Below are 14,256 nucleotides of genomic sequence, written 5' to 3'. Positions count from 1 at the left end.
CTTCAAGTGAGGTGAGAACCAAAGAGGCCAAAAAGAAATGAACAGTTGCACTAAAAGGGGTATAACCTTTAAAAAAGATAAAGTTGCTGAAATGATAAGAAACCAGCATGGAGCTGAGAGGTACTTCTCCAGTGAACACTAAACACATTTGCTTGGTTGCAAGCTCCTCCCTCACAGGATCTCCCTTTATTTCCCCCACAGCCCTCCCAAGTCCTGCAGAAAAAGATGTCTAGGGACACCTGGGTGGCTCAGCAGTTGAGCTCCTGCCTTCAGTCCAGGGTGTGATCCTGGAGTGCCAGGATCAAGTCCCACGTTGGGCTCCCTATGTGGGGCCTGCTTCTTCCTCTGCCTGTGTCTCTGCCTCTCTCTGTGTGTTTCTCATGAATAAATAAAATCTTAAAAAAAAAAAAAAAAAAGACATCTATTTCTCCTTTAATTCATGCCAGTCTAAGAACTGAGGTAGGAAGTTTCTTCCTCTAAGATTTTCCTTTCTTCTAACCACCAGAGTCTGGTGGCTACGTTTTTAAGTGTGGTATTCCTCAAAGTGGGGCTGTGCTGTGTTTTGTGTGTCCTGCAGAATAGTGTGTCAAGGTGGGGCCCCGTTGCTCAATATCCTATGTTGATCTGTATAGTTTTAACTCAGAGCAATGTCTATGAGGCTGTGGGGGAAACACACAGACTCTTCTACTGCCGGTGGGGAGTATACATTGGTATGAGCTCTACGTAGGACAATTTGGCAGTATTGATCAAAAGTACAAATGTATGTACCATCTGACCCAGCAATTTCATGTCTGGTCTGCAGGAAGACACGCATGTCTGGACAATGACACAGGTTAGTTATGGCACCCCTATATGTAGTAATAGCGAAAACATTAGAAGCAGTATAAATGTCTCTCAATATGGAACTTTAAATTTATTTTTAATTTTTAAAAACAATTTTTTTCAATATGGAACTTTTATACTATGCAGACATAGGTAAATGAGGAAGGTGTTTACATATTGACATGCAAAGATCACCAAAACATATTCAATTTAAAAAAATGGGAAGGTATAAAACAGTGCCTTCTGTATGACATCACTGGTATCCAAAAATCTGAGGAAAGACAGTCAAGAAATTACTAACTAGGGTCACCTGTAGAAGGGTAACTGAGTGGGGGAAGAGCAATACAAGGTTGACTTTTCACTGAGCTTAGGTCTCATGAATGGATTATCTATGTAAAATAAACAAGTACAAATGAAGGAATAAAAAACAGTCTGAAAGCATGCCTTGCACTTTTGGTTGGCTACAGGAATATTTATGATTCTCCATTCATGAGGCATAGCTCAGTTCAGTACTGACAGCATAGATTCCAGGTTATAGATTTGCAGGAAAACCAAGCCTGAAAACATAGCTTCACAATTCATGGATCATATGGAAAAGTGATCAAGCTGAACATGAGGCAACTGCAAATTTGCACAGGACCTGAGGACATGCTGGCTCTAGCATACATGGCCCTCGCCAGGTCATAAGGGCGGGTTCCGCTGAAGTGGTGGCTAGGTACGGGTTTTCTCCCTCATTGTTTCTGTGGCCTCAGACAGTACTTCCTTCCTAGGTTGAGAGGATGATATCCTCAAAGAGAACTCTGATTTCAGATATATCCTCCACATCTAAGACTCAGGCCAGTTCTACAATTTCACAGAGCCCTCATTTCCTTGGTTCTTACCATAAGTGCATGGGAGTCATGCTTTATCAACTATCCCACAGCAGCAGGGGCTTCCAACAAATACAGTGAGAAAAAGTACCAAGCTAGCAAGTTCTATCTGGGCTTCTCAGAGATGAACCATATCCTGAGGGCAAGTTCAGGGCGAATGTTAATCCAGAGGTACCAGAAGAAGTGCTCTGACTTCCAGCTGGTGACATTCTAATGTGCTGTGAGGCTTTGTACATCACATCCAACAGCCCACATCTTTCTGATTCTGAGCTATAAGTGAGGAGCTTAAATAGGCCCTGCAGCAGCAAAACAGAGACAACCATTTAGGATCTGTGAGACCCTCAGGTTGACACACGTTTCTTTACCTTGACAGAGAGCTGCCAGAGCCAAGAGGTGTCTGAGGTTTTGTCCGTAGCTTAAGGCCATAGGATAAAGACAATGGCTTCAGCTGCACTTGGATTTTATCTCAGTGGTTTTGTTTCATTCACCAGGACAAAACTTCCCCATTCCATTAAAGAAAGATGATTACATATCCACTCTAAACAAATTTTGTGGGTGACCTGTCAATGGAGATGGACTATATCTTGTACTCTTATTTAGTTGGTCAGAGACTCTCCTTATAATATAAACATTGACATCTGAATGACACAAGGATAAACAAGGCACAGCCACTGCTTCTAGATGCAGCAAAGGAATTACTCTGCCACAGTATGTGTCTTCCCTAAATCTGACTCTTCTGGGGGGAAAATAACACACTCCTACTTTCTGTTACACTGCTTATAACTTAGTTTCTGGAGAGCATGCACTTTGGCGTAATTAGCACCTAACGAAGAATGCGGCCACAGATTCCAAATGAATAATATTATTAGATCACATAGCTAATCAAGCTCTTTAGCTCAAATTTGAATCCTAAGTCAACTCCACTTACTGTGAATTAGATCTAATTGAAACTCCTGAGGCAGGATTTGAAACTACTATAGAACAATGAGCTCTGTGGCGTCTGGGTGGCTCAGTTGGTTAAGTGTTTGCCTTCCGCCCAGGTCCAGATCCTAGGATCGAGCTCCGTGTTGGGCTCTCCACTCAGCGGTGAGTCTATTTCTTCCTCTTCCCCCAGCTTGTGCTCTCCCTGTGCGCCACTCTCTCCCAAATAAATAAAATAGTTAACAAAACAAAAACCCATGAGCTCCTAAAGAGAAGATCCTAGCAGAGGAGTATATGTTGAGTGTAAGAATGAAGGAACAAAGAAACAGAGTCCTACCACCCCAGGAACAATGACCACTTTCCCTCACTTGGAATATCATCTTGCCTCATCTCTGACATCCATGTTCACTTTTTTCCCAGACCCAGGTTAGGATCTGTGAGACCCTCACTTGACACACGTTTCTCTACCTTGACAGAGAGCTGCCAGATCAAGAGGTGTCTGCGGTTTTGTCCGTAGCTTAAGGCCATAGGCTTAAAGCCTGCAAAAGCACAGGCTTTCCCCGGCTAATGTCACACCAGACCACCAGCCTCTGGCCTGTTTCCTCCACATTTAGCAGCGAAGTTGCACCAGACAAACTAGTCTGTAGTGTTACCCGGGGGCATGGATGCATCTTCTCCACCACTGTATCCTGTGTCGAGCACTCACTGGATATTACTTTAAGGAATGAAGGAAGGAATCTTATGACCAACACTGCTACCTGGTGTAGGGCTCAGCAGTTTTCAAAATGCTCTCAAATACACAGATGTTATCTTGTTTACTCTGAGCCCTAATTCACTGACTCTCACAATGAGTGTGGGCTGAGAAGAGCGCTCATTTCTAGTCTAATGCAGTCATTTTGCAGATGAAGTTCTGGAGGCCAGAGCTGTGGGAAGAGTTCCAAAGGATCACCAACTAGCTGGTGGCAGAGCCAGGCCTCACACCTGAAATGCCAGTGTTCTTCCACTGTACTGCCTTGTCTCTTGCTCAGGAAATAGTGTTCTTTCAGTTCTCAGGAGAGCAGAAATTTACGCATGTCTAACAGACTTGTCTATCCAGCTGCTTATGCAACATCTCGAGTCCCCAAACACCTGAAACTTGACACATTCACAAGTGAATTCCTTATCTACCCCTTCTCACATCTTGCCCCCTCCTCTTGGCTCCCCTATTTCAGTAAATTATAACTCCATCCTTTGGGTGCTCAGGCCAAAAATTAGGGAGCTATCGTCAATTTCTCTTTTCTAATCCATTGGCAAATCTTGTTGGCTCCTCTTTCAAAATATCCAACCACTTTTCACTCTTCCACTGCTTTAACTTTAGGTCCAAGGCATCAAGTTCCCTTGCCTGGACTCTTTTTTTTTTTTTTAATTTATTTATGATAGTCACACACAGAGAGAGAGAGAAAGGCAGAGACATAGGCAGAGGGAGAAGCAGGCTCCATGCACAGGGAGCCCGACGTGGGATTCGATCCCGGGTCTCCAGGATCATGCCCTGGGCCAAAGGCAGGCACTAAACCTCTGCGCCACCCAGGGATCCCCTGCCTGGACTCTTATATTAGCCTCCTAACCAGTTTCCCTCCTTCCACTCTCGCCTTCTACAGGTTATTCTGAACAAAGCAGCCAGATGGTCCTGAATGTCAGATCATGTCACTTAACTGGTTAGAACCCTCTAATGGCTCCTCTCTCTTAATGCACAACAAAATGCTAACATGACCTGCCACCAATTCTCTCCCACCTGCCCCATCTTCTGCTCTGTTTTTCCTGTTTTATTCTACTGAAGCCATACTGGCTAGTGTCTTTGTGTTCCTCAAATATAGAATATAGAAGGCATACTCCTGCTCTGAGGCCTTTGCACTTGCTATTCCTTTTGACTGGAATACATTTCCCCCAGATGTATGCTTGACTCACTCCTTAACTTCCTACAAGTTTTTGCTCAAATGTTGCCTTTTCAGTGAGAACTTCCTTACCCACCCTATTTAAAATTTAAAACTCTGACTCCTGGTACTCTCTTCTCTGCTTAATTTCCTCAACATAGACTTTACTTATTATTATATGTCTAGCAAATTACCTGGCCTCTAGCAGATAGTCAGCAAACATTTGGCAATGAGAAAGAATGAATGGAATGAATGAACGAGCATCCATATCGTTAAGATATCCCAGTACCCGAAGGCCTTATGCCAGAAGGAGAAGATCCTAGTTGAGCTCTGGTCTCTCCTTCACCTACCCCCACTCCTTACCTTCTCAGGTTCAGGGCAATAGGTGCTTATTGCCAGCATGTTACAATATCCGGGCCACTGGTACACAATTCTGCAGGGTGCTAATTTTTGTTATTTAGCATCCTGCTACTCACAAACAGAAGAGGTCAGGGATAGGTTAGACTAAATATACTACCTAACTACCTAAATATACTACCTAACCTAGATAATAGTACTGACTCAGTAACATTTGTGTTGAGGTGTTTTCCAAGGAACAGTGCTAAGTTTGCACTTGTTCATCTAGCTGTCTTTTTTTTTTTTTTTTAACTTCTATTATGGATTTCAAACATACACAAAACTAGAAAGAAGAGTGTAACGTGTCTCATGAACCTATTATCCAACTTCAACAATTGCCAACATTTTGCCAATTTGGTTTCTCCTATTCCCTGGTTGTCTTTGCAAACCCCAGTAAGTATTTCACCTGGCTGTTTTCTTGAGAACTGGTCTGTATATAACAGACCCTGGCCTTGTTACCACTGTATTGCAAGAATGGCAACCAATCTCTCTAGTCTTACCAGATATATAGTCAAAACAAATACTATGCCCATTCCCCCACTTGACAGACTGAAAAAGGAAGTGTCTAAATTCCAGTCTGTTTAAATCAAGGGACTTGCCCATTATTCGTCTGCAGGGATTTGGGGGGAGGGATTCTGGGTCTACAAAATGAACACTGACATGACCTGTTTTTACTTGTTTGCACCTGATACAGAATTTCTGAGGGAGTCCATTCAATTCAGTCAGTATTTACAGACCACCCCATAATACAAGGTATCAGAGCAAGATGATAGAAGACAGAGAAAACCCAGCCTCTGTGGGGCTGGGGAGTGGGTGAATACCCAAATCATTAAGATATGCGGCAGAAGTTCTGTGACCTAAGAAAGATTAAGCAAGCCTAAGGCAAAAGCTTCTTTTACAAGTCAATTTGTAGACTCCAGGGTTTACTCTTTCCCTAAGTCTAGGTTTACTGTTATTTATTGCTATACAGCCAACAAGAACATCACAGGAGACCTGGGAATTTAGTGATCCACAGAACAGACTTTGCGATGTGGATCTTTAATGTCACATTTTGCTATTCACTGTCCAGTGTTCTGGTGGGAGGGAACTGGAAAGTCCTCCCAGAACTTGGAAAACAATGGGGCTAATTCAATGCCGGCAGAAGCTAACACCCAAAACATTCCACCCTGAGGGCATATACACCAAGCAGCTTCAAAAATCAAATGGGATTGTGGGAGTGTGTCAAGGAGACAATGCTAGATCAATTCTGGATTTCTAAGATCTCTCTCCTTGTTACCTAAAGGACTGTGATCTGGTGATCTATGATGAGAAGTTCCCAGAGAAGAGTGTAGTTCTTTGGACAAACCAAAGAAGCCAATGAGGTTTGGATGGACAGTGTGGTGTATGAATGTAGGAGAGCTGAGAGTGGCAGGGTCATTCATGTGGCCCTGGAGTTAGATGCACAGAAGAGTGGGAAAAGGGAGAATTGGGATGAGAGGGACGTTTGCATGATAATCAATGTTATCAAAATTGATGTGGTGAGGATGGCTGGGAAAAAAAAATAAGAGGAAGGATGCTGAGTACTGTGAGAAGTGGCAGGGATACAGGGAGGGGAAACAGGGTGAAGACAATTCTGGTTTGAAACGGAGCTCACTGATGACAAGGAGGAGGATGCCCAGATGAGATCTGGGGATATGGGAGGCAGGATCTTACAGGATACTGTGCAGAAGGTGAAGAGGGGTCTTAGAATAGGAGGGTGTAGAGGTTATGAAAGATAGGTTCATGTCAGGATGGAAGGGGCTCATTTCACTGAAGCTGGGGAAGTCACTAGGTAAAAGGGCTAAAGGCTCTGGGTAACAGGACATGGCTGAGGATGGTTGAAAGGAGGCAGCTAGAATACTGAAAAGTGACTGAAAATAGGAAATCCTATGAGGAAAGATTACTGGGCCTCAGGGTTTTAGAGTATTTGAACTCCTGGTGGGGAAGAGACTTAGCAGGATGAGTCAGTTTGGGGAAAAGTGCCAGGAAGATGGTAGCCCCTTTAGGGCGAGTGAGATTGTGGAGTAAGGACTGTGACAGGCTATGTGGAGAAAAGACGAAGAAAAGTATTAAGGTGCAGGGGTCTCAGGCAATGTGGGGCAGAAAGTCACGAACCATGGGTTGAGGAAGTCACTAAGCCATGGGGTGAAGGGTAACAGAAAGTTTGGGGGTCATGACATAGGTTGATGTTGGGCTTAAGAATCATTAGAAACTAAGGAACAAGGGGCTCTGGGTGATCCGGAAAACTCTGCCGGTCCTGGGGGCAAGAGAGGCAGCGGAGCAAGTGGGTTTGGAAGATGTGGGCTCAAATACTCGCTCTGCTACTCATCTGTTTTGGGTTATTTATTTAAAACCAAACCAAACCAACAGAAATGTGAAATGGTGGTGGATACAGTAATAATCAACTCTTGGTGATTTACCCTTGTTGAAGGGTAAATTTAATTTAATACATACAGGCATGGCACACAGCAGGTGCTCGGCCAATCATAATTAAAGAGATATGAAGTAAAGAATCAGAGGAGGCCACAGCAGAAGTATGAGATGGGGATTCCACGAGTTCAGTGGTGGTGGTGAAGTAATGTAACGTATGGGCCCTGTCTTCAATGTTGAATCCCTAGTTACCCAGGACAGAGTAAGAGCCATAAGAGTTTCTCAGCTTATATCTAAGGGTTTCCATGGGCCAGGCATGGTGCCGAGTGCTTTGCATGCACCATCTCAGGCAAGATTATCATTTTCCCTTAGCAGAGGTGGAGGCTGAGGATTCAGACAGGCTAAATGCCATGCCTGAGGTGCCACAGCTGAAGAACCAGAGTCAGACTACAACCAAGGTCTCTCATCACATCAATGCTCCTAGCTGAAGTGCTCTGCTACCCTGCTTTGCAAACATGTTAACTGATGGGCCTGATCAAAGGAAATGGGAATGGACTATTCAAAGTGTAGGGTACGGGGTCATGAGAGTGAGGGAATAAGGTTCATGAAGCGAGTGGGCCCTAAGTGAGGTTACAAGAGTAAATTTCTAGGGAGGGTACAAAAATGATTGCAAACAAATATTATCTTGACTGAGAACTGCAGAATTTTACAGCTGGAAGGAAACTCTGAGATCACTTTACTCAACCTTATCAACAAAACAGATGAGAAGCTGAGCCTCAGCGAAAAGGAAGCTGTCCTAGGTCTCCAAAGCACAACAGGGTCAGAGCTGGAACTTGAGTGTGGGATCACACACTCAATCCAGAGTTCTTTGATGCCTCCAACTACTACTACCACTACTTCATACTCATCGCTACATCTTCCTGAGTATCAGCACGGTGCTCGGGCACTTGTAAGTCATGTGCTGATTGATATTGAGGGGCTGAGGGTGCAGAGAGGGATGTCGGTGGGGGTAATTTTAGGGTGAAGGGGGAGCATGGAATGAAGATCATGAGGCTACAGGGGAAAAGAAGGGGTTATTAGATATTGAGGGTTCTGTAGAAGACGACTGGGTGGGAAATTATTGGAGTACGGCTTAAGAGTTACCAAGAAAGGTCTGAGGGGCGTCACCAAGTTTGTGGGTCAACACGGGGTAGGACCGTGGGAGTTACCGGACCAATGGGGTCACTGAAAAGGTTGGGGGGGGGGTCACTTCGGAGGGGTGTGGGGGTCTCGGGTCTTGAGTCATTGGTTTAGAACTGAGGGAGTTTCTGGGTTAGTGGATCCCTGGGCAGTGCTGGGGAAATTCCTGGATGGACAGAGTCAATGAATAAGAACTGAAGATTGCCTGGGCAGGTTTTAGGGTCAGTGGATGGTGTGTAGGGTCACAGAGGTGGAGGCGGGCGTGGGGTTTGGGAGCCTGGGTGGGGTTTAGAAGTCATGGGGGGGGCGTCCCAGGGCGGAAAGAAGGGGCAGGGATGGGGGCTGGGGCTGGGGGCTGGGGGCCGGGGGCCGGGGGCCGGGGCCCGGGGTGGGGGAGGGGTCGGGTCGCCGTCTAGCCGCCCGGACGCTGGGCTAGGGCCGGAGGAGGGTGGGCACGCCGGGCTCGGGACCTTCCCGGGGCCCTGCGCCCGCCCGGCCTCCCACCTGGGCACGGTGGACCCACTCTTCCCGCAGCCACCAACCTGACAGCCCCCGAGGGCGACTCCGCCGACAGACCGCCATGCACCGGGCCCCGCCACCAGCGCCGGCCCCGCAACCCGCCTGCGCCATAGCCCGCCCGCCCGCGCGCAGCTTGCCTCGCGCGATATCCAGGTTCCAGGGCCGCCGCACTTTCCTCTCCTCGCGGCGCGCCTCTACCGGGCCCCGGAACCCGTATAGGAAATACAGGGCACGCTCCACCCCGCACCCCCCGTCGCCGCGGCCGCCGTCCTGCTTATCCAGGTTCCCGGGCCCCTGGAGCCGGTGCGGCCGGGCTCTGAACCGTGCCCCTCGGAGCCCCGCCCCGCCCCCCGGCCGGGTGACGCACTGCCCGCGAGGCCGAGCGCCCGGGGAGGGCGTGATGACGTCACGACGCCCCGGTCGGGGCCTGGGCGCGGCTGGCGAGCCGGGTCGTCGCCATAGCAATGGGGAGCCGCCCCCTGTCCCGCCGAGGGACTCGGTCCACCTGAGGCCCGAGGCGGGAACGGTGAGGAGCGGAGGCCGCGAGGGCTCCTCGCCGTCTCGTCGGCTGCCTGCGGGCGAGAAGGGCGCTTCAGGAGCCGGGGAGGACCGGAGGATTAGGTGGTGAGGGAAGCCATTCCCGGGGGTCTCACAGCCCGCCCTGGGGCTGCGGACCTTCTCGGGGTTCGGAGCCCCCGGGCTTCTGCTGAACCTAACCGCCCCGAAGCGCTTTACTGTGCGCGGCCCGCAGGCACTGCCTCCGATCTTCGAGCCAGCCCCCTTGAAGAAAGCAATTGCAGGTATTACTAGGCCCTTCTGGAAAGGGACGGCACCGAGGAGCCGCGAGGGACGTGCCTCTCCAGGGAGGGCGCCCTGACGGTCCTCGTGGGTTCTCTCACTCTCATTCCCCCTCAGCCCCACGCGCAGCCTTAAAACCAGCTGCTCCCCACGGGGCTTGCTTCGGGGTGAACCAAACCAAGCCCTTTTGCTACTAACCCCCCTCCAGGAGGGAAGGGCTGTGATGGGGGAATTTGCAGAAATCCAAGGGAACATTAAAAGGGAGCGAGAGGTTTTTGGTAAAACGTTAGAAATAACTGAGAGGAGTTAGACAAGGAACTGGTCAAGGTTGCTTCTTAGGAGAGGAACTGGGTGCCTGGAGGAATGAGGTGAGAAACTTTTCCCTCTCTGTCCTTTAGACTTGAACTTTTTTTCCCCCTTGTATCCTCCCTCCCCTCACCCCAAAAAATTTAACTTAAGAAAAAAAAAAAAGAATTTTCAAAGGAAGTATTCTGATGAAATCGAAACATTCACAGGGCATCTGGGTGGCTCAGTGCTTGAGCATCTGCCTTTGGCCCAGGGTCGAGTCCCACGTCTGGCTCCCTGCATGGAGCCTGCTTCTCCCTCAGCCTGTGTCTCTGCCTCTCTCTGTGTCTCTCATGAAAAAAATAAATACATTTTTTTTTAAAGAGAAACATTTATAAAGTACTGGATTTGGGGGCTATGGTAACTAAAGATGCCATTGAGGGCACTGACAGCATCTTTTTCTCCTCCCCTGTCAGCAGAGCTTAACCAGAAAGCTTGCTTTCCAATTTTAGGCATCACCCCTTGCCTATCTTACTTGTTTTGACACAACCTTTCCAGAGGTGGGACTGGGGCCCAAGTTCTCATCGGATTCTTGGTTTCAGTGGGCAGTGAGTGACAATTGAGGGCCCCTGCTTACAGTTAATAACAGAGCCTTTATATACCCCTCAGTATAGAAATAAACAGCCTGACTAGTGTGGTGCCCCCTTCTGTTCCTTTTTGGTCAAAGTTTGACAAGTCATTTTACATACCTACCGAGAGAATACATAGCATGTCCTACAGCATAAACTCTTGGTGAGAAATAGAGTAGGGAATGGAACTCAGGTTGTCCTAGTTGTGTCCCCCCCCCCGCACCTTTTTCCATAATAAAAAATACGTTTGCCCTTTCTCACATTCCGTGCAGATGCCAATCTGATTGGCTCATGACCTCTCCTATTTACACAGTGAATAAAAACTGGGAAATCAGTGTGTGACTTTGTAGTAATAAGATTCTGATAGTGGGTAATTTCAGGTTCTTAGGAGAACTGGTGAGGAATATATTTTGGAGGGAAGGACTGGAGGTCATTCCAGACAGCTTATCTTCTGCCTTTGAGCCCCCATAGAGGCTAGTGGTCTTAAGATTTTTTTTTTTGTTTTTGTTTTTCATGGACTCCATTGAATAATTTGAGATGATTGTGTACCCTCTTGTTCATTTAAAAGTTGGTATCGGGGATCCCTGGGTGGCGCAGCAGTTTAGCGCCTGCCTTCGGCCCAGGGAGTGATCCTGGAGACCCAGGATCGAGTCCCACATCGGGCTCCCTGCATGGAGCCTGCTTCTCCCTCTGCCTGTGTCTCTGCCTTTCTCTCTCTGTATCTCTCATGAGTAAATAAATAAAATATTAAAAAAAAAAAAGTTGGTATCTAAATTTTCCATCACATATTTAAGAACTTGTAGAAGATATGACTTCTGAGTTACTGTAGATTTTAACATTTTAAACTAAAACCATACTGTAACTCTTAATTGTATCCAGCAGACTCCAAATACCCTAAATACTTGATGCCCACCATTATCTATTTAAAAATACATGAACAAGCTCTACTTTAGTAGAGACTTTATATGATTCCCTTTCTTCTTGAACTCCTAAGTCCATTCACTTCCTCTACATAACTGTGTCCAAATTAGTGTATTTGTATGTTTTAAAGACTTTTATTGATCACATCACAGTTCTTTGCAACAAGAATGAGTGTAAATTTAAGTTTATTGTCTGTGACCATAGGCTTTAATTGTTAAAAAGTTTCTTCTGTATTGAATTGTCATTACAGTTATTACTGGTACACAATTTATTAAACAACATAAATAAATTACATATTGGTATAACATGTGAAACCTAGAAAGAACAGTTTTTATTGAAAATGCATCCCTTGGGGTCCCTGGCTGGCTTAGTCAGAAGAGCATGCACTCTTGATCTTGGGGTCTTGAGTTTGAGTCCCACATTGGGTATAGAGATTCCTTAAATGAATAATAGAAAGAAAGAAAGAAAGAAAGAAAGAAAGAAAGAAAGAAAGAAAGAAAGAAAGAAAGAAAGAAAGAAAGAAAGAAAGAAAGAAAGAAAGAAAGAAAGAAAGAAAGAAAGAGAAAGGGAGGGAGGGAGGAAGGAAGGAAGAGAAAGAAAGAAAGAAAGAAGAAAGAAAGAAAGAAAGAAAGAAAGAAAGAAAGAAAGAAAGAAAGAAAGAAAGAAAATGCATCCCTTAATGAGAAATACTGTGTTCCTCAATTGGTTCAGGTATTCATGGTATTAGGTATTCCTAATGGTAAAAGGAGATAAGGTACAGTATCCATTCTTTGGTTTTTATTTTTATAGACCTGAATATTGAGAAAGCTTGTTCATGTAGTAATTGAGAAAGGAAGAGATTTGTTACAGCAAAATTCCTGAAGTTTTGATCTACTCCTAAAATACATGCCAACAATTACAAAGCATCCTGTTACCAAATACAATTCTCAAGTACTATCAGATAGAGTCGTTTAATCTTATTAAAAGGAAAGAATTGGAAACTACTAAACTTGCAAAAGGATTTGTTATCTAGTCATTAGAGTCTCAGTTTCAGTTTTATAAAAATTATTCTTAGTTACCTGTTACCTTGTTTCACTCAGAGGCACCTTGTTAATCAGACTGATTTTCTTTTTTTAAGATTTTGTTTATTTATTTGAGAGGGAGAAAGAGCACAAGCAGGGGAGCAGCAGATGGAGAGATAGAAGCAGGCAGTCTGCTGAGCAGAGAGCCCGATGTGGGCCTTGATCCCAGGACCCTAGGATTATGACCAGAGCCGAAGGCAGATGTTTAACCAACTGAGCCTCCCAGGTATCCCTGAAGACTAATTTTCATACTCTTTTACCAATACAGTTTTTTTTTTATAAAATTATTTTATCATTACATGTTTTTATGATCTTTTTGTGAAAATACCGAAGTGCAGATTGACTTCAGTATGGAAAGCACTTGCCATTTTTGGAATTAACAAAGCCATTTTTCTTTCAAACCAATCAGCCAAATTAGACTTACTTTCTGTTAGGAAAAAGTCTGACTTCATTCTTCAATCCAAATAAATATGTTAATATCTGTTTTAAAGAATATTGTAAAAATCACTGGGAAAGAAATTATTAGCTATAGCTAATAAAATAGATTACTAAAAATTGGTCATGATTAAAGTTATATAGAGTTGGGATGCCTGGGTGGCTCAGCGGTTGAGTGTCTGCCTTTAGCCCAGGGCGTGATCCTGGGGTCCTGGGATCAAGTCCCATATCGGGCTCCCTGCATGGAGCCTGTTTCTCCTTCTGCCTGTGTCTCTGCCTCTCTCTGTGTGTCTCTCATGAATAAATAAAATCTAAAAAAATTATAGAGTTAATATTAACATTACAAAAACCTGTAAAAACAAGATAGTACTGTTTCTCATTATATAGTTTGGAACAATGCCATATAATATGTAGTTAAATCCACTAGCTAATAAGTGAGTAGTAGATTAGAAGGCATGTTATCCCTTGGCATATATGGGTATGTGCTTGTGTTGAATTCTGATGTTTGGCTTTGGGGGACAAATAAGACTCATGTTTAAAAATCAGAAATAACTCCAAATAATTTTTTAGATTTCATGACAAACTTTTTCTTACTGTAAAAAAGTAAAAAAAATGTTAAAAAGTTCTTACTTTTTTTTTAAAGAAAGGATATTTGCTAGGAGATAATGGATTGAACAGCTAATAAACAATTTAGTTCTCTAGTAGGAGGTAGAGAACAGTAAACATCTTCTAAGATGGACCAATTGTAATAGGAATATTTTTCTATGAGTGGAAAAAAACAACCCCTCCCTCCTATTCCCCAGGTTTTTATATCCTAGGCACGAAGATTCAGTGTAGGTGAGGGATATGCCTTTCTTTTGTAAAGTAGGATAAGGACTATGCTGAAAGAGGAGGTAGAATGGAGAGTGTGTTTAAGTATCCTGGCTGGTTCTCAAACAGATTCATTTGGGGAAAGATTTCTAATAGAAGCTGAGTATCTGGAAACTTATTTCCTTAAAATGCCCCTCAGATTGATTCCTTGCCCAGTACCTCTTGGGAGGTCTTCACATACCCTTGTTAAGAATTCCCTAGAAAGTTTTCATGTGCCCTGTTTTAAAAGACTTTGATATAGATAGAACTATAC

At 44.9% G+C, this 14,256-nt stretch overlaps 1 protein-coding gene and 1 long non-coding RNA gene across 7 annotated transcripts in view; one reads left to right on the top strand and one right to left on the bottom strand.

Annotated features, from left to right (window-relative positions):
• Positions 1–9,355, bottom strand: part of ZNF76 (zinc finger protein 76) — a 35,114-nt gene extending 25,759 nt beyond the window's left edge. For 2 of the 5 annotated variants that reach the window (XR_007401110.1, XM_035697627.2), the window contains exon 1: positions 9,028–9,349. The gene's annotated coding sequence lies outside the window, so the exon portion shown is untranslated. Of the gene's footprint in view, positions 1–9,027 lie in introns of all 5 variants that reach the window. The other 3 variants (XM_049092047.1, XM_035697629.2, XM_025418533.3) reach the window with 3 other exon arrangements.
• A 46-nt stretch (positions 9,356–9,401) lies between these two features.
• Positions 9,402–14,256, top strand: part of LOC125752202 (uncharacterized) — a 92,708-nt gene continuing 87,853 nt past the window's right edge. For both annotated transcript variants that reach the window (XR_007401111.1, XR_007401112.1), the window contains exon 1: positions 9,402–9,804. This is a non-coding gene — a long non-coding RNA (uncharacterized LOC125752202). The remainder of the gene's footprint in view (positions 9,805–14,256) is intronic.

The sequence above is a fragment of the Canis lupus genome, chromosome 12, assembly GCF_003254725.2.
Source record: "Canis lupus dingo isolate Sandy chromosome 12, ASM325472v2, whole genome shotgun sequence".
Lineage (NCBI taxonomy): Eukaryota > Metazoa > Chordata > Mammalia > Carnivora > Canidae > Canis > Canis lupus.
The sequence above is the reverse complement of the archived record's forward strand: the minus strand, read 5'-3'. Positions and strand labels throughout refer to the sequence as shown.